Source organism: Pseudorca crassidens, chromosome 17, assembly GCF_039906515.1.
Source record: "Pseudorca crassidens isolate mPseCra1 chromosome 17, mPseCra1.hap1, whole genome shotgun sequence".
NCBI lineage: Eukaryota > Metazoa > Chordata > Mammalia > Artiodactyla > Delphinidae > Pseudorca > Pseudorca crassidens.
The window spans coordinates 71,452,757-71,476,737 of NC_090312.1; the positions used below are offsets into that span (position 1 = coordinate 71,452,757).

Here is a 23,981-nt window from a genome sequence, read left to right on the forward strand (position 1 = left end):
TGCAGTCAAAAATAAAATGTGTGTTGACTTGCATCTCTATTCTTATCAAGCCCAGATTACCTTGATTCCTGGTATCCTTCCAATGTGATGACATCAAGCTATTAAGCCTCTCCACAAAAGCATCTGAGCATGAAATACTTAGGATTTGACTTCATAGCAGCAGAAGGTAAGTTTAGACTAACATAAAATTAATTTTTGGATCTCAAAAAATGTGCACTTTTTATCTACATCCTGTTTTGATAGACCAGCTGTTTGTCAATCAGGTCCTTTGGGTCTACAAATATATCACACAGGCTCTCTGTGTCTAAAATGGCCATCATTTTTAAATCCTGGGAGGCACATTGAATGTCATCCTAAGTTATAATTTTCTTTCTCAGGGAAAATGTTTTTTTTTTTTAAATTATTATGTAGATAATTTAAACTTGTGAAATTAAAGATGGAGTCTTAGTAAAGAAATTAAGAAAGTCCTGTTTATTTTGACTACCCTTTGCTGCTGATGTTTTTTGAGTTCTGAAGAAGTCTTTATTCTCAAAACAAGTCATTTTTTACTGCATGAGCTTAACAAAATACAGATAGTAATGAACTACTCAAGTTCAATCTGTTCATTTTTTTCTAGGCTTCTTATGCCCTCTTCACAGGTCAGCAAACAATTTTGGAAATACAGCATATAAATTTATGTTTTACTATTACCTTTTTCTGCATCCTCATCCTCAAAATGTTTCCAAATTAGATGATATTCTTCTCATCTCATATACTGAAAATAAATATTACAGCAGGCTTACATTTAAACATCTTTATATGTCAAGCAACAATGATTCCCTTCTTGAAAACATATGTCTAGGGAGGCTATCTTCTTCCATTTCTAGAAAGTCAAAATTATATTAATTGTACATTTTGAAGAAACTAACAGTGACCCCAAACTTTATGTCAACTTCAAAACCACCAGTAAGCAAATCACACCCATATTTAGCAACATTGTATACCAAGTATGCAGGAATGTGCAGATAAGATCTTTCTCTTGAATAAAAGCTTTATATACTAAATGAAAATTGTCAAATTGCATATAAGTGAGCAAAGTTTAGTTTATATTTAGACAAGATATCAATGAATATTGTTTTATGTTTTCTGTGGTTACACTAAAATCTTCACAAAAATCCAGAAAATGATTTGATTTCTTAAAACTTTATTGAGATATAACTGATATACAAAAATTACACAAATTTACACTGAAGAAACCAAAGAGGAAATCAAAAAATACCTAGAGACAAATGACAATGAAAACATGACGATCCAATACCTATGGGATGCAGCAAAAGCAGTTCTAAGAGGGAATTTTATAGCTCTACAAGCCTACCTCAAGAAACAAGAAAAATCTCAAATAAACAATCTAACCTTACACCTAAAGGAACTAGAGAAAGAAGAACAAACAAAACCCAAAGTTAGCAGAAGGAAAGAAATCATCAAGATCAGAGCAGAAATAAATGAAATAGAAACAAAAAAAAAAATAGCAAAGATCAATAAAACTAAGAGCTGGTTCTTTGAGAAGATAAATGAAATTGATAAACCATTAGCCAGACTCATCACGAAAAAGAGGGAGAGGACTCAAATCAATAAAATTAGAAATGAAAAAGGAGAAGTTACAACAGACACCACAGAAATACAAAGCATCCTAAGAGACTACTAAAAGCAACTCTATGCCAATAAAATGGACAACCTGGAAGAAATGGACAAATTCTTAGAAAGATATAAACTTCCAAGACTGAACCAGGAAGAAATAGAAAATATGAACAGACCAATCACAAATAATGAAATTGAAACTGTGATTAAAAATCTTCCAACAAACAAAAGTCCAGGACCAGATGGCTTCACAGGTGAATTCTATCAAACATTTAGAGAAGAGCTAATACCCATCCTTCTCAAACTCTTCCAAAAAATTGTGGAGGAAGAAACACTCCCAAACTCATTATATGAGACCTCCATCACCCTGATACCAAAACCAGACAAAGATACTACAAAAAAAGAAAATTACAGACCAATATCACCAATGAATATAGATGCAAAAATCCTCAACAAAATACTAGCAAACAGAATCCAACAACACATTAAAAGGATCATGCACCATGATCAAGTGGGATTTATCCCAGGGATGCAAGGATTCTTCAATATACGCAAATCAATCAATGTGATAAACCATATTAACAAATTGAAGAGTAAAAACCATATGATCATCTCAATAGATGCAGAAAAAGCTTTTGACAAAATTCAACACCCATTTATGATAAAAACTCTCCAGAAAGTGAGCATAGAGGGAACCTATCTCAACATAATAGTAAAGGCCATATACTACAAACCCACAGAGAACATCATTCTCAATGGTGAAAAACTGAAAGCATTTCCTCTAAGATCAGGAACAAGACAAGGATGTCCACTCTCACCACTATTATTCAACAAAGTTTTGGAAGTCCTAGCCACGGCAATCAGAGAAGAAAAAGGAATAATAGGAATACAAATTGGAAAAGAAGAAGTGAAACTGTCACTGTTTGCAGGTGACATGATACTATACATAGAGAATCCTAAAGATGCCACCAGAAAACTACTGGAGCTAATCAATGAATTTGGTAAAGTTGCAGGATACAAAATTAATGCACAGAAATTTCTTGCATTCCTATACACTAATGATAAAAAATCTAAAAGAGAAATTAAGGAAACACTCCCATTTACCATTGCAACAAAAAGAACAAAATACCTAGGAATAAACCTACCTAGGGAGACAAAAGACCTGTATGCAGAAAACTATAAGACACTGATGAAAGAAAGTAAAGATGACACCAACAGATGGAGAGATATACCATGTTCTTGGATTGGAAGAATCAATATTGTGAAAATGACTATACTATCCAAAGCAATCTACAGATTCAATGCAACCCCTATCAAATTACTAATGGCATTTTTTACAGAACTAGAACAAAAAATCTTAAAATTTGTATGGAGACACAGAAGACCCCAAATAGCCAAAGCAGTCTTGAGGGAAAAAAAGGGAGCTGGAGGAATCAGACTCCCTTACTTCAGACTATACTACAAAGCTACAGTAATCAAGACAATATGGTACTGGCACAAAAACAGAAACATAGATCAATGGAATAAGATAGAAAGCCCAGAGGTAAACCCACACACCTATGGTCAACTAATCTATGACAAAGGAGGCAAGGATATACAATGGAGAAAAGACAGTCTCTTCAATAAGTGGTGCTGGGAAAACTGGACAGCTACATGTAAAAGAATGAAATTAGAACACTCCCTAACACCATACACAAAAATAAACTCAAAATCGATTAGAGACCTAAATATAAGACCAGACACTATAAAACTCTTAGAGGAAAACATAGGAAGAACACTCTTTGACATAAATCACAGCAAGATCTTTTTTGATCCACCTCCTAGAGTAATGGAAATAAAAACAAAAATAAACAAATGGGACCTAATTAAACTTCAAAGCTTTTGCACAGCAAGGGAAACCATAAACAAGATGAAAAGACAACCCTCAGAATGGGAGAAAATATTTGTAAGTGAATCAACGGACAAAAGATTAATCTCCAAAATATATAAACAGTTCATGCAGCTCAATGTTAACAAAACAAACAACCCAATCCAAATATGGGCAGAAGACCTAAATAGACATTTCTCCAAAGAAGACTTACAGATGGCCAAGAAGCATATGAAAAGCTGCTCAACATCACTAATTATTAGAGAAATGCAAATCAAAACTACAATGAGGTATCACCTCACACCAGTTAGAATGGGCGTCATTAGAAAATCTACAAACAACAAATGCTGGAGAGGGTGTGGAGAAAAGGGAACCCTCTTGCACTGTCGGTGGGAATGTAAATTGATACAGCCACTATGGAGAACAGTATGGAGGTTCCTTAAAAAACTAAAAATAAAATTACCATATGAGCCAGCAATCCCACTACTGGGCATATACCCAGAGAAAACCATAATTCAAAAAGACACATGCACCCCAATGTTCCTTGCAGCACTATTTACAATAGGCAGGTCATGGAAGCAACCTAAATGCCCATTGACAGACGGATGGATAAAGAAGTCGTGTTACATATATACAATGGAATATTACTCAGCCATATAAAGGAACATAATTGGGTCATTTGTAGAGACATGGATGAATCTAGAGACTGTCATACAGAGTGAAGTAAGTCAGAAAGAGAAAAACAAATATCGTATATTAACGCATATATGTGGAACCTAGAAAAATGGTACAGAAGAGCTGGTTTGCAGGGCAGAAATAGAGACAGATGCAGAGGACAAACGTATGGACACCAAGAAGGGTGAGCGGCTGGGGGGTGGGGTGGTAAAAAAAATTCTTTTTTACACTTCAAAAAGTTAAACATAGTCCAGAATAGGAAAATCTACAGAGACAGAGAGTAAATTAGTGGTTGCCAGAGGCTAGGGGAAGGGGAAGATGGGGAATGACTGCTAGTGGGTACAGGGTTTCTTTCTGGCACAATGAAAATATTCTGGAATTAGACAGTCGTAATGATTGCACAGCTTTGTGAATGTACTATAAACCACCAAATTGTACACTTTAAATGTGAATTTTATGGTATGTGAATTACATCTCAATAAACTCATTATTTTGGGAAAAAAAAAGTACTATATCAGACTTCCCTGGTGGCGCAGTGGTTAAGAATCTGCCTGCCAACGCAGGGGACATAGGTTCGAGCCCTGGTCCGGGAAGATTCCACATGCCATGGAGCAGCTAAGCCTGTGCGCCATAACTACTGAGCCTGCATGCCACAACTACTGAAGCCCACTCACCTAGAGCCGGTGCTCCACAACAAGCGCAACAAGAGAAGCCACCGCAATGAGAAACCTGCGCACCGCAACAAAGAGTAGCCCCCACTTGCTGCAACTAGAGAAAGCCCGCGCGCAGCAACGAAGACCCAATGCAGCCAAAAATAAATAAATGAATAAATAAATAAATGTTTTTAAAAAAGCAAAAAAATACAAAAAAACCCCAAAAATAAACTAAAAAAAAGAAGTGGTTTCTCGCTGTCAGTTTTCTTGCTCCCCTCTAAAGGCATTAGCAAATTATCCCCTGTAGCCTGGCGCTGGCAGGTCAAGCAGTGACCCTGTTGGTCTCATCCTTATGTCCTCTTTGGTGACTTAGAATAGTTAATAAACACTCAGATATTTGGGGTTGGAAACAAATGGACAGATGATTTATGACCAGTTCTTCACAGCCCTATGCATTAAGTTCATCGTTTAGATACCGTTTTTCTTTTTTCTCTTTTATTTGTCTATTACTACCTATTACTTTCACTCTAGTCAAATTGGATTATCTTTATCTCCTCAGATATATCCTGTGTCTAGGGTATACTCCCTTCATGTAGGTCACTTTATTTGCTCACCCCAAGCAGCTAAATACTGTAACAGTATACAGATAATACATTGTGGTAGTTAAAACCGTGGACCCTCAAATCAGATGGGCCTGGGTTTGAAATCTTGCTTTATCCTTTACTTTATCACCTTGTTTTATTTTCTTTGATAATTTACTTAGGATTTCTAATTCTGTTTCCTTATCATCAACTGCAGGTAATAATAGGATCCCATCTGAAAAATAAATGCAACCACATATGTGAACTGTTCATATTTTGCCTTGAATATATTGAGGACCCAGTAAATGGTAGTCGTTATTACTGATGGTTGTTCTAAAGGACTTCCCATCCTAATAAGTGAGATGGCCTAAATGAGACAAACTAAACCCACAAACATCCCCATCAGGATAATAAAAATGCTTCCCAAACAGAGAGCAAGACATAGAGGGAATGGTTAATATTCTTTCTTTTTGACAATTTCTGCGTGTTCTTTACAGTACATAGAATGATGAAAGCTTGATAATTTATCAATCCATCAAAGTCTGGAAAAAACAAAAACTGGAAACCAGAAATAAATTAGCGATGACCTCCATGCATTTACGTTTTAATTTTATGATCATAACAGAGAGTTGTGTGCTAAGTAGGTAACATCATAGTTGCCTTTTTAAGACTACATGTCAAATGAAGATAAAAATGCACGTATCCCTGGTTTTGTTGTATAAAATTTTAAAGGCAATTAACCATTTACTTTAGCATCAAAATATTCTTGCCTAAGGTTTGTAAAATTGGAGTTACTTCAGAGATGTATTGGGCTTTCTTAGCCCTTTAAAATCAGTTGGATGAAACTTACTGCATTTGTTTTGAAAGGCAATTGACATTTTTGATTGTGTCCTTGGAATTCTTCAGAGGTGGCTTTAGAACCGCAGCTTGCTGTATAGAGGATTTCACTTTCTCATTCCAAAAGCTGTTGATTATCATCTCTCGCATTTTCTGTGAGAACTTATGGTCTTCTAATTGGGACTAGCCAAACACTTGCAAAAATCAAATAGGTAGCATAACAACTACATTGATTTAGAAATACGAGGAATTGCTTCAGGTTCAGTGTCTAACTGTAATGTTTAGGGACAGTGTGTTTTCAGCTTGGATTTTTGGCTGCCTTTGATTCAAATGCTGTTGGTAAATAATCTTGTCTGATTCAGTCAAGAATCAAAGTTCTCTTCACACTGGTTTCCCTGACTTGTTTGCCTGTCTCATATTGAGCCCAGGCATTATTCACAAATCTGGTATGATTCATTACTTGGGTTATAGAAAAGGCATTCACATTCCACTCTAGGGCTGTCACCGTGAAGCCCACAGAGGAAGAAAAAAAGAAAAGCCTTCCAGTAATTGGGTGGAGAAAGGTGTGGGTCTGAAGCCTTCCCTAACTCTTCTAAAAGAAATCATTTTAGTGGAATGAACTCATGTTGGGGGGTGCGGGTTGGTTCCTCATTTTTAATTTTACGGGGATTTACACCACATTCTTCCTTCTTAACAAAACAGTGGCAACAATAGGGGCATTACCTGCCAACATTAGCTGACGTAAAACAGACATGAAGAACCCCCTCCATTGTCTACCCTAAAACACCCACTCATTATACCCACTCCAGTTGTGATTAAGGATCCGATTATTCTGTGAATATCTGCCAAAGCCTGATTTGCTTTTTCCCCAACAGGATTTCAAAGGTTACTCCAAACAATGTTTCAGAGAAATTATAAAGAGACCGAGGTTTTCCTAATGAGAATCTGATCTCTGTGACTTGCTTTTATTAGAGCGTTCTTATACGCAAGCTTCTGTTGGTTCACCCCTCAATAGTTAACCTCTGAAGTCAGCACTGGACATCTGGCTTCTATGTAACTAACACCAATTTGTGGCCGGCAAAATATGATTTCAAAGGCCAGTTACTTTAAGAAAAACAAGCTATTTTTTAAGCTGAAAAAGAGCACCGCAAACCATAATCGGATGTGCAGCATTTTTCCTGCACTTAAAATATAAATGTACCGTTTTATAGCTAATTCATCTTTCAAAGAACAAGGAATCATAGCAGATGATGGCTATTGTGTTTTGATTATATTTAGTTGGGAGGATTTGAAGCTTTGGAAACAAAGACTTCCTTTCGTAAGCACAATAAAATCACATCTTTTATTCACCCGTTCAACAATCATTTATTGTTTTTGCTTTATTCGTGCGCAATCATGTTGTCAACAGTTTTGTACATAATTATGAAATAAAAATGAGAAGACAAACCGGTATAAGAATCTTCTTAACAAATTCTACTTAGAGATCAATTAACTTTTATGAACAACAGTAGCTCTGTCCTTTACAACATGACCCCTGGGGAGGCAAGGGTTAAAGTAGATTAAAGAGGGATGTTAGCCCTAAGGCAAATTTTTTGGAAAGCCCCCAAATTTGGATGTTTCAGAAATTGCTTCAGGCAATTTTCCTACCTCTGGTACTAGAATGGGATGAATCAGAGTAAAAATAATTCATAGGATCTGTCTTCTCAATATACCTCAACAAGATTTTCTTGAACACAATGTTCATTCTCTTCTTTTTACTTGTTTTTTTGCGTTACTCTACCTGGAATATGTTTTCTTCAGTTCTTCCCAACTAATCCAAAAATGGTATCATTTTTGTGACACCAGCTAATGTTCTAGCTTCTACTTAAATTCTAACCAGATTGCTTCGCTTCTCAGGTTTGGCCACCTCTGATAGTAGCATTGAAACTATTGTTCTCTTTGTCTTGTCTACCAAGCAAGAGAGTAAATTCCTTGGGTTCCTGACATGAGACTGTGAAGTGTTTATTTCATATCCCTATCTTCTCTGTCTCCCACTGCAGGCATGGTGAATGTGTTATAGAAATAACAGTTGGAGGACACTTAATGATCATCTTGTTTAATGCTAAAATTTTCCCAGTAAAAGGTTGTTGAACACCCTGGAGACATAGATTTTATGACTCACCGAGGCAATCCATCGCATTGTTGTACAGCACTAACTGTTGCGAAGTTCTTCCTATTCAGAGCCTAACTGTCTTGCATGTTGTACTGAATGAAGCATCATTGACCAATAATTTTAAAAGTTGTGTTCCTACGGCAGTACAAGCAGACAACACATCTGCCTCTCTGCTGAACCCAGGTATTGATTCATTTAACTGGAGGCACAGCAAACCAAGATGTGCTCTCTGGACTTTGATAAATATGAAATTAGATGCATTTTAGCACATAAGTGCTGTTTTGTTCGTGGTGCTTGTTTTTTGCTGTTGCTGTCCAAAGAGATCTTTTTAGCAAATGGAAATGAAAAGCACAAGAAATACAGAGAGAGGAGCTTCCTGCCCCAGATGAAATTGAAAAGTATAACCTATGAAGCCCTTTCAGGTACTGCAAGGAAGAAAAGCATTAAAGACAGGACAGAAATCCTGAGAACAATATTTTGTTGCAGTGATGAGGTTTTGTAAACTTATTGAAAAAAATAAAAAAAGGCCATGAATCAATCAGTCTCCTTCCTTGGTTTTTGTTTATGGTTTTTTTTTTTGCAGTACGCGGGCCTCTCACTGTTGTGGCCTCTCCCGTTGCGGAGCACAGGATCCGGACGCGCAGGCTCAGCGGCCATGGCTCACGGGCCCAGCCGCTCCGTGGCATGTGGGATCTTCCCGGACCGGGGCACGAACCCGCGTCCCCTGCATCGGCAGGCGGACTCTCAACCACTGCGCCACCAGGGAAGCCCCTTTCCCTCATTTTTAATCACTTGCAATACTGACACTGAATAATAAAATCATTAGGGCCTTTTATGGTTCTATTTTTCACTCAATCTTAATTTGTATTTTTGCCAGCATAAAAGGGCCAGTCGTTAGTATGGCAAAAGATTGCTTTTTGATTAAGCTCAAAGAAAGGCTAAAAGCAAATAACGCAGTGGCATTTTTTTTGGTCTGTTCTCTTTAAACAATAAAGTAGTGAAATACAGTGAAACATTGAAATAATGAAGATAAGTTTTCTATGGTGTGAAATTTTTGATAGTTGCTAGTTTACTGTAAAGTTCCAGATATACTTTCCAAATACAAATCCTTAAATCATGCTATCTCTTCTTTAAGACCAAAAAGAAAAAAAAAAAAAAGCCAAACTAAAAGGAAAAAAAAATCCTGCAAATATTTGTTTAGTTCTTCAGCACACATGTACCAAGTACAGGTTCTTTGCAAAGCTAGAGTATATATCATCTACTGTGAGAAATTTCCTTACACAAAGTACTAGGGGGGAAGACAAGAAACTAAACAGCTAGAAGAGTGTAACATAAATGCTAATGGAAGGTCATAGAAAATATTGTGGGAAATCTCAGGACAAATGGCTAATGCTCAGGTGGAAATAACACATAAAGTTAAATATCACAACAGGGGTTTAGAGACTACTGTACTTAAAAAAATGTTAATTCATGATTGATAATCTTACAGCATTTCAAACCACAGATGTAGCATTACATTTCTTTAAGAGAAATCATGATTTTCTTTCTTTTAGGTGAAAAGTCGCTAAGTAGGAGCAAACAATAAGAAGCTGAAATGCTGCAGGCTTGAATGCGGAACCATTGCTTGAATGCGGAACCATTGGTTGGTAATTCGTGGCAAGGCGCTAGTACCTGAAACTCTGTCCCGCTGCTTCCTTCAAAGAAGGCTACACATTGAAACTGTGAACCATGTTGCCTTCCTGACCAGCCTGGGCTTGTGGCAGCATCACTCCCATCACTTAATTCTGCTCACAGAGGAGGCTATTATAGCCATTAATAGCTATAATGGCTATTAGGTAACTTAACAAGAGGGTGCATGAGTTGGTCACGAGATGGATGTCCGTGACAAGTGATTCCTTGCTGGTACTTTCTATTAAATCTAGACTTCCTGTTACTCAGTGATCAACAGCACAAGACCTCAAATAATAAATAATTTGCCCAGGCTTCCATATCATTGCAAAAAATAAAAAAATCTAGTTTATACTTACTATTAGAAAAAAACAAAGGATTGTATATACATAAAATATGAACAGACTGCTATGAAAAAGAGTAATTGTCAACTGCGAAATATTTCTTAGGTATTAAAATATGATAGCCAAAATTTAATAGGAGGGCTGAATTATAGCAGTCTATGGTTGAAGACATATATATATATATATATATATATATATATATATATATACACACACAGTTATTTTCAATCCTTGAGAAGATAAAAGGAATAAAACAAATTGACCAATCAATATGTTGATTCACTACCTAGTACTAACAAATCAATTTGTTCCTATCACTACCCAAAGGAAAATGAAAGCTGTGCATAGTAAATAGAAAACATACAGAGAAATGGCAGACAAGAGCCAAACGTATCAGTAAACATAATAAATTGAATGAGTTAAATCTTCACATAAAAAGGCACAGTTTTAAAAATCCAATGTAAAAAAATCAGCTACCATTTTTTTATTACTAGATACACATCACAGAAAAAGTACCCAAAAAAGAATGGACAAAAATAAGCTATATTAATACCTGGAGTGGTGATAGTAATAACTAATTAAATATAATTCTAAGTGAAAAAGCATTCAATTGGACTAAGTGTGATAACTTACAGTATTAAAAGATGGAATTTGTCAAGAAGATCTAGCAGCCATGTGTCTTTATGCTCTGAATGATGTGGCATTAAAACTTATAAAGAAAAATTGTGAGATGGAAGAAGAAAGTCGTAAAATCACAGTATAGTGGTTTATAATATAACTCTAATGATGCCCTCATTACTGATAAATCCAGATGGAATCATTTTTCTCTTGACTAAAGAACACTCTTCAGTATTTCCTTTCCAGTGGATTTGTGGTAATGAATTCTCTGTTTTGGTTTGTCTAAAAATATTTTTATTTCACTTTCATTTTTGAGGTACAGTTTCACAGGCTATAAAATTCTCAGTTGCAAGTTATTTTCTTTCAGCACTTTGAAGATACTGTTTTCTTATCCTCCAATTTCTATTTTTTCGATTTTCAGCTGTTTATATTATTGTTCCTCCTTTGCGAATACTGTGCTGTCCATCTCAGGCTGCTGTCAGGTTTTTTCTTGTCTCCTGTTTTCACTTTTGTGTACTCCATTATGATTTGGTGTGCTATTGTTCCTCATTAAACAAAAAAAGTCTTGTTAGAATATGTATTTTAAGCTCAGAGTTGATTTCCCCATTGGTAATGGGAATTCTCATCCTCATCACTAAATGTTTCTTGTACTCCATTCCTGCTCTCCTTCTAGAACTGCAGCTGTAAATATTGTTAGATCCTTTATAATATATCCTGTTTCTCTCATATGCACTTTTCCTTTGGTCCTTTATTTTCTTTGGTGAACTTTAGTCTCAATGATTTACTGTAATCTATTTTTTCAGTTTACTCACACTCTTTCTTTTCCTAGGTTAATTAATGGTTTTGGCATTTTATTTTTTCCCCAGTTTTTCTGAGATATAATTGATATATAACATGATATTATTTAAGGTGTACAACCCAATGATTTGATACATGTATATATTGCGAATTGATCACCACCATAACTTAAGTTAACATTCATTGCCCCACATAGTTACATTTTTTTCTTTGATGAGAACTTTTAAGGTATACTCTCTTAGCAACTTTCAAATAAACAATACAGCACTGTAAAGTGTAGTCAGCATGCTGTACATTACATCCAGAACTTACTTATAAGTGGAAGCTTGTACCTTTTGACCAGCTTCACCATTTACCGCACCCCTTACTCCCCACCTCTGGTGACCACCAATCTGTGCTCTGTTTTTGAGTTCCACCTTTTTAGATTTCACATAAAAGTAAGATCCTACAGTATTTGTTTTTCTGTCTTGTTTCACTGAGCATAATGCCCTCAAGCTTTACCCATGTTGTAGCAAAAGTCAGGATTTCCTTCTTTCTCATGATCAAATAGTATTCCATTATTTATGTGTATATATATATGAATGGATAAAGAAAATGTGGTGTGTATATATGTCTGTTGATGAACAATTAGGTTGTTTCCACATTTTGGATATTGTAAATAATGCTGCAGTGAACATGGGGGTACAGATTTCTCTACAGATAGTGATTTCATTTCCTTTGGATATATTCCCAGAAGTGGATTTGCCAACTCATATGGTAGTTCTATTTTTAATTTTTTGAGGAACCACCATACGGTTTTTTATAGTGGCTGTACCAATTCACATTCCCATGAACAGTGCACAGGGGTTCCCTTTTCTCTGCATCCTTGAAAACTCCTGCTATCACTCATCTTTTTGATGACAGTTCATTCTAAAAGGTGTGAGGTGATATCTCACTGTGGTTTTGATTTACATTTCCCTGATGATTAGTGATGTAGAGCACATTTTCATGTACCTGTTGTCATTTTGTATGTCTTCTTTGGAAAAATGTCTATTCAGTTCCTCTGCCCATTTGAAACTGGTTTGTTTGGAGGTCTTTTGCTATTGAGTTGTGTGAGTTCTATATGTATTTTGGATATTAATCCCCTTATCCAACATGTAATTTGCAAATATTTTCTCCCATTCCATAGATTGTCTTTTCATTTTGTTGATGTTTCCTTTGCTGTGCGGAAGCTTTTTAGTTTGAAGTAGTCCCACTGGTGTACTTTTGCTTTTGATGTCTTTGCTTTTGGTGTCAAATCCAAAAAATCATGGACAAGACCAATGTCAAGGAGTTTAACCCCTATATTTTCTTCTAGGAGTTTTATGGTTTCAGGTCTTACATTTTCATCTTTAGTCCATTTTATGTTGATTTTTGTGTGTGATGTAAGGGGTCTAGTTTCTTCTTTCAAATGTGACTATACAGTTTTCACAACACCATTTATCAAAGAAACTCTCCTTTCATTGATCTATGTGTCTGTTTTTATGCCAATACCATTTTGATTACTATAGCTTTGTAATATAGTTTAAAATCAGAACATATGATGCCTCTAGCTTTGTTCTTCTTTCTCAAGATTGTACTTGAGGTCTTTTGGGGTTTCATACAAATTTTAGGATTGTTCTATTTCTGTGAGAAATACTATTGGAATTTTAATGGGGATTGCATTGAATCTGAGATTGCTTTGAGTGGTATGGGTATTTTAACAGTATTAATTTTTCTAATCCATGAACATGGAATATCTTTCCATTTATTTGTTATTTGTGTTTTCTTCATTTTCTTTTATTGATATCTTATAGTTTTTACTATGCAAATATTTCACCTCCTTGGTTAAATTTATTCCTAAGTATTTTACTCTTTTTTGATGTAATTGTAAGTGGGATTATTTTTAAATTTCTCTTTCTGATACTTCATTGTTGGTGTACAGAATTTTTGTATGTTGATTTTGGATCCTGCAACCTTACTGAATTTATTAATTAGTTCTAATAGTTTTTGCTGGAATTTTAAAGATTTTTCTATATATGATATCATGTCATCTGCAGAGAGAAACAGTTTTACTTCTTTCTTTCTGATTTGGATGCCATTTATTTCTTTTCTTGTGTAATTGCTCTGGCTAGCACTTCCAGTACAGTGTTGAATAAAAGTGCTTAGAATGGAGATCCTTGTCTTGTTCCTGAGTATAATGTTTGCTGTGGGCTTGTCATATATGGCCTTTATTATGTTGAGGTACATTCCCTCTATACTCACTTTGTTGAGTTTTTATCATGAAAAGATGTTGAATTTTGTCAAATGCTTTTTCTACTTCTACTGAGATAATCATATGAATTTTATTTTTCATTTTGTTAATATGGTGTATCATATATACACCATATTAAAAATATATACAAATCAATTAGATTTCCTGGACCCTTAGCTATACATATGTTACTGTAATAATTTAAAAATTGTTTTTTAAAATACCTGTATATTTAATCTGCTCTATGTAAGGAAAATAATTTTGCCTAACTTTCTTTATTTCCTCTATCCTTTTATATTTCTACCTTCCCATATATGCTAATTTAACTTGATGTTTACACTTTGATGAAGAGGAAGACAATGATAAGGATAACATTTTTCCCTAATTAATTTTTTGTGGATAGTTTTATTTTCAAATTTATATTCAAATTTATGTTTGAATTCTTTACTCATTATTCCAATAACTCTATATGTTTCTTTGCTCTCAATTGTAGCAATCAGCCATTTCATATTATTTTTCCCTACTTCTGAGTGTTTACTTGGATTAATCTTTTAATTAGCTGGAGTACACTTTGCATATATTTTTTTAAAAGGAAGTTTAAATGTGTTTTATATTTCTAAGCACTTGTGTCACTGAGATTTTTCCACATGAGTAATAACCTCTGAATTCAGGACTCTTGGATTATAAGAGGTTTCTCTTCAAATCTCTGTGAACAATGTTTCCTTTTTGTCTGGCATCTATTGATAATTCCAGGAAGAGTCCATTTGTTACCCTCATAATTATTTTTTTGCTGAAACATTGTAGAATAATTTTTAAGCTCAAAAACAGTTTTTAAACATATTTCTGATTTTTTTTTCATTTTCTCTTCATTATGAACAGAATTGCTTTTATATTTAATTTTTGATCTCCTGTTCTCTATTATTTTTCCATTTAAGTTTAGTCCCAAAATGGATTAAAGAGACATACAATATGGAAGTGTTGATGGAAGCAAGAGACTTATCATCATCTTCAAAAAATTCTTGAAGTTTATGTGCAGCAAGGTAGTAGACAGAGGCATGTATTGCATGGTTTGTACTTGGTACAGTTCCTGATTTTTCAGAGCTAGACAAGTATTCAAAATACTTTAATTTTTCTTACTAATTTGTACTTGACCAGGGTGCTTTTATTATTTTAGATCACAAATTTATTTCTTAGTTTATTTGCACTGATGGTAGAGAATAATTCCTTTGAGATTCTGATCAATTATAACCTTGCTTCTGTTTTTTGAAACTACTGCTAATTTGTGTCCTCTTGAATGTTATATAATTTAAACAGAAGTGAAAGAAATATCACCATTTAAACCTGAAGTATCCTAATTGTTTTTTCCTTATAAACTTACAATTAAAAATTATTACTAAAGGAGGAAATATGTATAAAATAATACAAAATATGGATATGAAAATAAAATAAAAAGATTCTTGATGCCCAGAAAAGAATAATGTTAAAATATTGTGGTAGACTCTTCCAGATAATTTCCCTTAAAAATATGTACACATACTGGAGAGAAAGAAAAAATGCTGATTTAATAAGTAGAGGTAGAATTGTTCCTAAGTAAAGGACACACTGTCTTGTAAAACATGAGGATGGCTGGTTTTAATTATGGAAGATCGTCTTCATGGAAGATGAAGAGGGTAGGTTAGGACTAAGACAAAGAAGACCAAATATAGAATCCTTACCTCCCTTTATGCCCCCTTACTGACCCCTGTTTATAATATAATATTCTTGAATATCTCCTCTACATATATTTAGAATCACATTAGTGGTATAATTTCAAAACCATCAAACATTTTAGAAAACTCAAAAGAAGGAAAGTCTATTTTATTTACTCATTTTTTAAAATACTGTATTCTTCTTTACTGATGTTCCAAAGTTCCTTCTTTTATTGTTTCTTTTCTGTTTAGAGAACTTCCTTTAGCTCTATTTTTGGGACAAGTCTGCAAGCAACAAATTATCTTAGTTTTCCTTCTACTGAGAATGTCTTGATTTCCCTTTCATTCTTTTATTTTAAAATTTTTATTGGAGTATAGTTGCTTTACAGTGTTGTGTTAGTTCCTACTGTACAGCAAAGTGAATCAGCTATACGTATACACATATCCCCTCTTTTTGGATTTCCTTCACATTTAGGTCACCACAGAGCATTGAGTAGAGTTCCCTGTGCTATACAGTATGTTCTCATTAGTTATCTGTTTCATACATAGTATCAATAGCATATATGTGTCCATCTCAATCTGGGTTGACAATTTTTTCTTTCAGCCTGGCTTCTGCAGTTTCTGATGAGAAATCTGCTCTTTAGTTGTTTTTCTCCTATTGGTAGTGTCATTTTTCTATGGGTGCTTTTAAGACTTTTCCTCTCTTTAGTTTTCAGATATTTAACTATTGATGTGCCTTAGTGTGAATTTCTTTATGTTTATCCTGCTTGAGTTCCACTTACTTTAATCTGTTGGTTTATGTCTCGTCAATTTAAAATTTTTCGGACATTATTTCTTGGGGTACATTTTTAGACCCACTCTTTTTCTCTTCTCCTTCCAAGTTTCTGATGACACCTGTTCGTTTCTCTTTCCTCTGTGATGGTTCATTTGGATGATTTCTCTTCTTCTGTCTTTTAGTTTACTGATTCTTTCCTATGTCCCTCTATTCTGGAGTTGATTTCATCCACTCTGCTTTGATTTCAGTTATTGTATATTTCAGTTCTAAAATTTCTACTTGGTTCTGACATCTTCTGTATCTTTGCTGAGATTTCTATCTCTTTGCTGAGGCTTTCTGTTTTATTTTTTAATTTTAAAAAATTTGCTTCAAGCATGTTTTTAATTGCTCATTGAAGCATTTTTATCACGGTTGCTTTAAAGGATTTGTCAGATTATTCTCACATCTCTGTCATCTCAGTGTTGACATATAGTGAATGTATTCTTTTTATTCCCTTTTGAGATCTTCCTTGTTCTTGGTATGATGAGTGATTTCTGATTGAAACCTGCATAATTTCATTATATGTTCTGAGTCTTTGGATCTTATTTAAACCTTCTCTTTTCACTGGCTTTGTTTGACACTTCTCTGGAAGAGGAAAAGCTGTCTCAATACTGTCAAGTGGAGATAGAAGTTTAGATTCCCCACTTCGCCTCCGTTGACACCTGACCCGATTAGGGGAGGTTCTTCATCGCTGCCGGGCATGGATGTTTGTGTTGTCATTGACACCATGGTGGGGGTGGCCTCATTATTATTGAGAGATGGTGAAGGTCCTCACTCTTCACTAAGCCTTCTCTAACGCCATTCCACTGGGGAATGAGAAGTCACGGAAGTCCAGGCTCCCCATATGGTCTCCATTTACACTGCAAAGGGATATTGTTACTGGCTAGAGGGGATAAAAGTCCCAGGTCCCTACTTGGCACCCTCAGATACCATCCCTGCAGGGGCATGAGAGCACCACCTTCTAGCCTTGTGAGGGAGGAAGTTTACGCTCTACACCTGGTCTTTGCTGGCAGGGGTGCTGATGGAGTCACAGGTTTTACTCTGACTTTTGGCTGGAATAAGGTGGTTATGGTCTAAAAGTTTTCTGTCTTGTTAGTCTGCTCCTTTCCTGTCCTTTGTTAGAGAGAGTGATCTTTTTGGGAGCCTTTTTCTATCTTCATTTTTATCTCTGAGTTGCTGGCTTTTCAGCTCCAAGTCTGGGATGGTATGAGAGAATAAGAAAGCCCAGGAAACTCACCACCATATTATTCTCTGACTGGGCTGCCTTTGCTCCACATTTCAACTGTCTTCTTCTTCTTCCCCTTCTACTTCCTCCTCCTCCTCTTCTCCTTCTTCTTCATTTAAAAAAATTGTGTATCTGCCACTGAGCGGCTGGGCCTGTGAGCCATGGCCGCTGAGCCTGTGCGTCCGGGGCCTGTGCATCACAACGGGAGAGGCCACAACAGTGAGAGACCCGTGTACCACCAAAAAAAAAAAAAAAAAAAAAAAGATGAATAATATCCAGGGTTTGTTGTTGAACTTAGGTGGTAGAATAGGGAAATGTGTGTCTAATTCAGCTTCTCCAAAGCAGAAGTCATCCCAGGTCTGGTATGGCCTCATTCTTATTATTTAACTACTGCTTTGTGTATTTTTTTCTTCCAAAATGACACTTGGTTAAGTTGTTTTGAGGAGACTTATACATTAAGGTTATTAACTCTTTTGTCCTATATGAGCAAATATTTTCTGAAATTTTTTATTTGACTATTAATTTTATTTATGTTGTTTTTTTCAGCCACATAAATTTTAAAACATTCTATGGGAAAATGTCTGTAATAGTTATCCTTTATGAATTCTTCCATTGTTTTGAACTAATGTATTTTATGACCATTCTGCAATCCAATAAATTTTTTATGAATATTTTTTCATTTTATTATTTTAAATTTGTTTCTTTTGGTTTACGTTTTACATTTAATTCTTTAATCCATGTGGAGTTTGTGTGTGTAATACAGGTGAAGCCATCATGTAGTATTTTGTTTTATGAAAATAGTTAACAAGCTATGCCACTATCCTTATTAAATAATCTCTTCTTTCTTTAGAGCCTAGAATTAACTCTGTGTGCTCTGATTTCCATGATGTGATGTTATTTTCTGTATTTCTGATAAGGTCACCACTCCATTTAACCAGAGGCCTTAATCTCTTCTCTCTCAGTCTTGCTTTGTCTACAAAGAAGATGCCATCTCCACAGTTCATTAATTCCTAACGCCCTCCAGTCTAACTTCCTCCATGGAGCAGCTGACTATCTGGGAACGAGAAAGTCAAGACTACTATTTATTTTTCTTTTGTTAAAACAATGGCATTGCCCATTATTCTGCAAAAGAAACACTGTGTATGGGGCCCATGCTAAAGGACACTGAAATAAAATGGTGGGGGGAACATGGGTATTTAAAGAGAAGGGAGTCAAGAAAGGTCTTTCTCTAATTCTTCAAGATATGAATTATGGAAGTTTCTTGCATTTCATTTGTCTTTAACTAAAGACGACAGTTAATACAATAACTAAAAACACTCAGTTATTTTACTGAAGGGTAATTGACTTTGGAATAAAGCAAATATGATTTTGAAGCTACCTGGTTTCTGCCATGTGGAAGTTAGATGTCCAAAAGAAAGTAAATTTGCTCCTTTGAAAATTGTTTTCTTTACCAAACATATTGGTTACCAGTGGGGAGAGAGAAAGGGGGAGGGGCAAGATCAGGGGTAGGGGATTAAGAGATACAAACCACAAGGATATAGTGTACAGCACAGGGAATATAGCCAATATTTTATAATAACTTAAATGAACTATAATCTATAAAAATTTTGAATCACTCCTTATTATCTGTGAGGGTTTTAGACAAGTTATTTAATCTTACGTGTCTTAATTTTCCTCATCCATAAATAGGGCTAATGTTAGGAGTTACCTTGTAGAGCTATCATGGCTGGCACATAACATGTTCTCAGTAAAATATTAACTATCACTATTGACTTCAAGCTCTTCATCTTCCAGATGGGAAGCTGATCCAGAGGAGGAACCAAGTTGGCAGAGCAAGGACGACAGTTCTCATTTTCTCATTCTCAGCCACCCAAGATGGCCCCCGAAGAATCTCAGAGCAAATCCTTCCCGAGGAAAATGAATTCTGCTGTTACTAAGAGGGAAGAATTATCTGATCTATAAATTAACATGAACGTGAAGCATGTCTGATTTTTGAGGCATCTAGAAATCTAGAATAGACAAATCCTTGAAAAAGAGGGATTTTCTTTTTTCGCATGTCCATCTTTTCTGCTTGATACTTAAGAAAATTAAAGTGAAAACTGAACTTATGTTGATCACACAGAATACACACAAGAGCCTGAAGTATGCATTTCAAAAAGAAGAGACTTTCATGCCTCCTGCAAATACTCAATATTCTCTGCTCTTTCTGTCAACAGTATATCAGGTTCTAGATAAACAATTCCACCCAGATTTGGGGGCGGGGAAAAATACTACTTAATTTAATTTTAATCTTTTTACCAAAAGCAGTATATTATTAAATATGGTTTAGAGTTTAAACTGAGATAAACCTTGTTAATGATCAGGAGGCAAACATAATAATAATAATTTAAAAAAACACCCAAACTATGTTAGTATATTCTGTAGTTGGTTTTTTTCATTTGGAAAATAAAGACAGAGCTAGTTCTTCATGTTCAGCAAGCATACGTAGACCATTCTTTCTATCTACGCCATCATTTCTTTAAGAAAACAGAACATGCTACATGAATAGACCTTTCCATAGGGCCTCAATTTTAATTTTCCAGAGTTTGGAGAAGCAACATCCATCAGTTTCCCTCAACAGTTGAGAATAATGCTGTTTTTGTCATACACGGTGTCTATTTTGAGCTCAAATGTGCACACTGACTGTAGACTATAGGCTTGCAGACCTGTCAGCACAGTGCCCCATTACAAATTGTCCCTTTAGCAAGATGACTTCATCTTAGCAGCCTGCTCTGGTTACTACATTCTCCCAGGTTTCACCAAGTCAAACACGGTGATGGCATTTTTAAGGCTCTAGATTTTAGTGGTCTTCAAATTAAGGTAGGTGGCCAGGTGCTATTTCAGGGTTTCATCAGGCAACCTCGTGCTAAATTTGAAACTAAAAGGGGGTGCTTTTTTATGCTGGAAACATAAATATTGGCATTTATGCAAATGGCTGCTGTAACAGGAAGTGACTTCATATATCATTACCTGAAATAAGATTATAGGAGGGTCTAACTTTAATCTGAATGACTGTTAAAACCTGGGACATGTTATTCCTCAAGAAGATTGTGTTAGAATCTAAGCAACCTCTATTTGCATCTTGAGCCTTCTACTTATTGGATGCTAATAAAAACCCTGTACTTTAATTATTTCACACATTATCGGTACATTTTCTAATTTTCTGTGAAGACATAATCATGTCTGAAACAGATACATACCATGATCCGTAAACAACCATGCCTGCTCTTTAAATTGTATCCTTTGCCCAGGAATCAATTTTGCTGAAAAATGGACCATGTCCGTACATGGGCAAAGAGAGTCACATGAAAATTATGATAGGTAGAGATAAGTTAAAGAAGAAACACTTGGAGTCACAAGACTTGAAAGGAATTCCCAGCACTAGAAGAAGTGTATGGGTAAAGAAAACATTGCTTAGCTTTTTTTATTGTTCATTTCCTTCCTCTAAAATAGTAGCAGTAATAGCATCTACTCATAGGCTGGTGAGTGTTTAAATGAGACAATGCAAGCAAAGAGCTTCACAAACAACAACAAAGAATATTATCTGTCCTTCCTCTATGACAAATACTCTGCCAAGTCCTTTTTGAACCAGTTTTGTGTTTTGCAAAACAGTACCTAAGTAAAAGCATTAAATGTGCAATGTATACATACATTTATGTACATAATTTGAAATGTTCGTGACTAACTGTAACTAAAAACTAAATGATTGAATGCATAAAACTTGCTATTTTGCTTATCGTTTTCTTCTTCAGCTCAGTGATTTTAGAATTTTCAAGTTTACTTTGGTAAGTAAACTCTCCTGTCTACACTTTGTATAATTCTCTACTTTGTTCATTGAATTCAGTGAAACACATTCTGTATGGGAATTCATTCTCAGAAGCAGAACTGGCCTCAGGAAGGTCATTCATTCTTATATCCAACGCTGTCCCAGGTGGGTATACATCTGCCCAAGTTTTGGAGGTGTTTTGCAGATCATTTAGAACAATTCAAAATCAATAAAATATTAAGAATTTGAAAAGCAGACTATTAGTCATGTAAAAATAAAACTACCTTTGGTTTTCTAATAAGCTTTTGTAAATAAGTGAGAAAGAATGAAATTTTGGAGATCTCACAACTTTGCTTTGATAATTGAAAAATGCAGCAGAAGCAGTGTCTAAGTAAATTTTTTAGCTAGAAATTTTAGGACATTAAGCCCTATAGATAAGAGAACCAGGAACTCTAAATATTCGTAACATGTTGGCATTCATTTAAAGTAGGATTAATCCAGAGGAATTTATCTACACAATAAACATAAATAAATGTTCTTTGGGGTTCTGGCTATGCTTTCTATTCTAAACCTACTTGTAGGCTGAGACTGATTTCTTAATTTTATAAATACTACATAAATTTATAATCTCAAATTTTCATCTTCAGTTCAATCCTTCTCCTGTACCTTATATCTAACATCCTGTTCTACAGCTCCACTCTTTTTAAAAAATAAGTTTTCTGGATTTCATAGTTACTGTTATGGAACAGAAATCTTGCCATTTAAATCTCTTCTAGGTGGCGAAAGAGAAATGTGATCGGAAATAATTTGTTTTTTAAGTTTAAATCTAAATGAAGGCCAGCTTTCTCTTCTTTGCTTCATTAGAAAAGCACAAAATAAAGAATAACACATTATTTTGGTCTTTTTTTCCACTTTCATTGGAAATAATGTTAATTTCAAGTAGTAAATAAATCTTAGCATAATTAAATTGTGCTATGACACTAAATTTCTAGAACAATAGAGTAAAACTGACATGGAGGAGGTTGCCAATAAACAGAGAATCTCTTTTAGATTCTTATTTTTCTGAGTAATATCTATAGGTAAGCAGTGGCTACCTATGTTAGTAAATTTAATATTTAATTCATTCAACTAACATATTGTGAGAACCAATAAGGAACTATTTGTTGAATGAATAATTCAATAAACAAATGCTTTAAGTAAAATGGTAAGATGCAGAGAGGAATAGATAGCATAGCTTAAGAAAGAGCAAGGTTGTAGAGTCCTACAGTTGCTGTTTTAATCTTGATGCTGAATTTGAATCCCACCCTTTTCTTTACTCTGACCCTCTCTTCACTATTTGCTCCCTGGAAGCAGAGAATCAATGTGAAGACCCTGAAGCCCTAGGAGAGTACAGAGCCCGAGAAAATGCCTGGTTCCTTAAACGTCTGAGAGTGTAGAGTTTCCTGGTTGATCTATATTGGACTGTGAGGTAAATGAGAAGAAAACTCGCATTACATTAAACCTCTGGGATATTGGGTGGGCTAGGAACTGCATCCAGCCTATCTTGGCTAATAAAACTACCTTGAAGGGTTGAGGTTAAGAGTAAATAAAGATAATATTTAACTCACCAGCACAGAAGCCCTTTCCTTTGATACATAGAGACACTAAGAAAATCAGTGGTTGCCAGGGGTGGGATTGCAGGGAGGGACGAATGGGAGAAACACAGAGGATTTGGGGGGCAGTGAAAAAACTCTGCATAGGGCTTCCCTGGTGGCGCAGTGGTTGAGAGTCTGCCTGCTGATGCAGGGGACACAGGTTCGTGCCCCGGTCTGGGAAGATCCCACATGCCGCGGAGCGGCTGGGCCCGTGAGCCGTGGCCGCTGAGCCTGCGCGTCCGGAACCTGTGCTCCGCAATGGGAGAGGCCACAACAGTGAGAGGCCCACATACCGCAAAAAACAAAACAAAACAAAACTCTGCATAATATTATAATGATGGAAATATGTCCTTATACATTTGTCCAAGCCCATAGAATGTACAATGCCAAGAGTGAACTTTAAGGTGAACTATTGACTCAGGTTGATTATGATGTGTCAATATAGGTGTATCCTTGGTCACAAATGTACTGTTCTGCTGAGTGATGTTGACAATGGGGGAGGCTGTGTATGTGTAGGGCAGGGGGTATATGGGCAATTCTTTATACCTTCCTCTCAATTTTGTCGTGAACTAAGACTGCTCTAAAAATAATCTTTAAAAGAAAAAAATTAGGAAGGAACAAACGGGAAGATTCTTTGGTTTAAACTTGAAACTATATTTCACTTGATGGATATTTTCTTTTTTTTAACAGGAGTAAAAACTACATTTTAAGGATTACCAAGTGATATTGAAATGCTCCTGGCAACAGGGAGAAA

The 23,981-nt window shown here is 35.3% G+C and overlaps 1 long non-coding RNA gene across 1 annotated transcript; it reads left to right on the forward strand.

The window, feature by feature from the left end:
• Positions 1–54: 54 nt before the first annotated feature.
• On the forward strand, positions 55–23,981 carry LOC137209838 (uncharacterized). The gene is made up of 4 exons (XR_010936123.1): positions 55–166; positions 19,583–21,758; positions 22,947–23,061; positions 23,918–23,981. It is a non-coding gene; the product is annotated as an uncharacterized lncRNA (long non-coding RNA).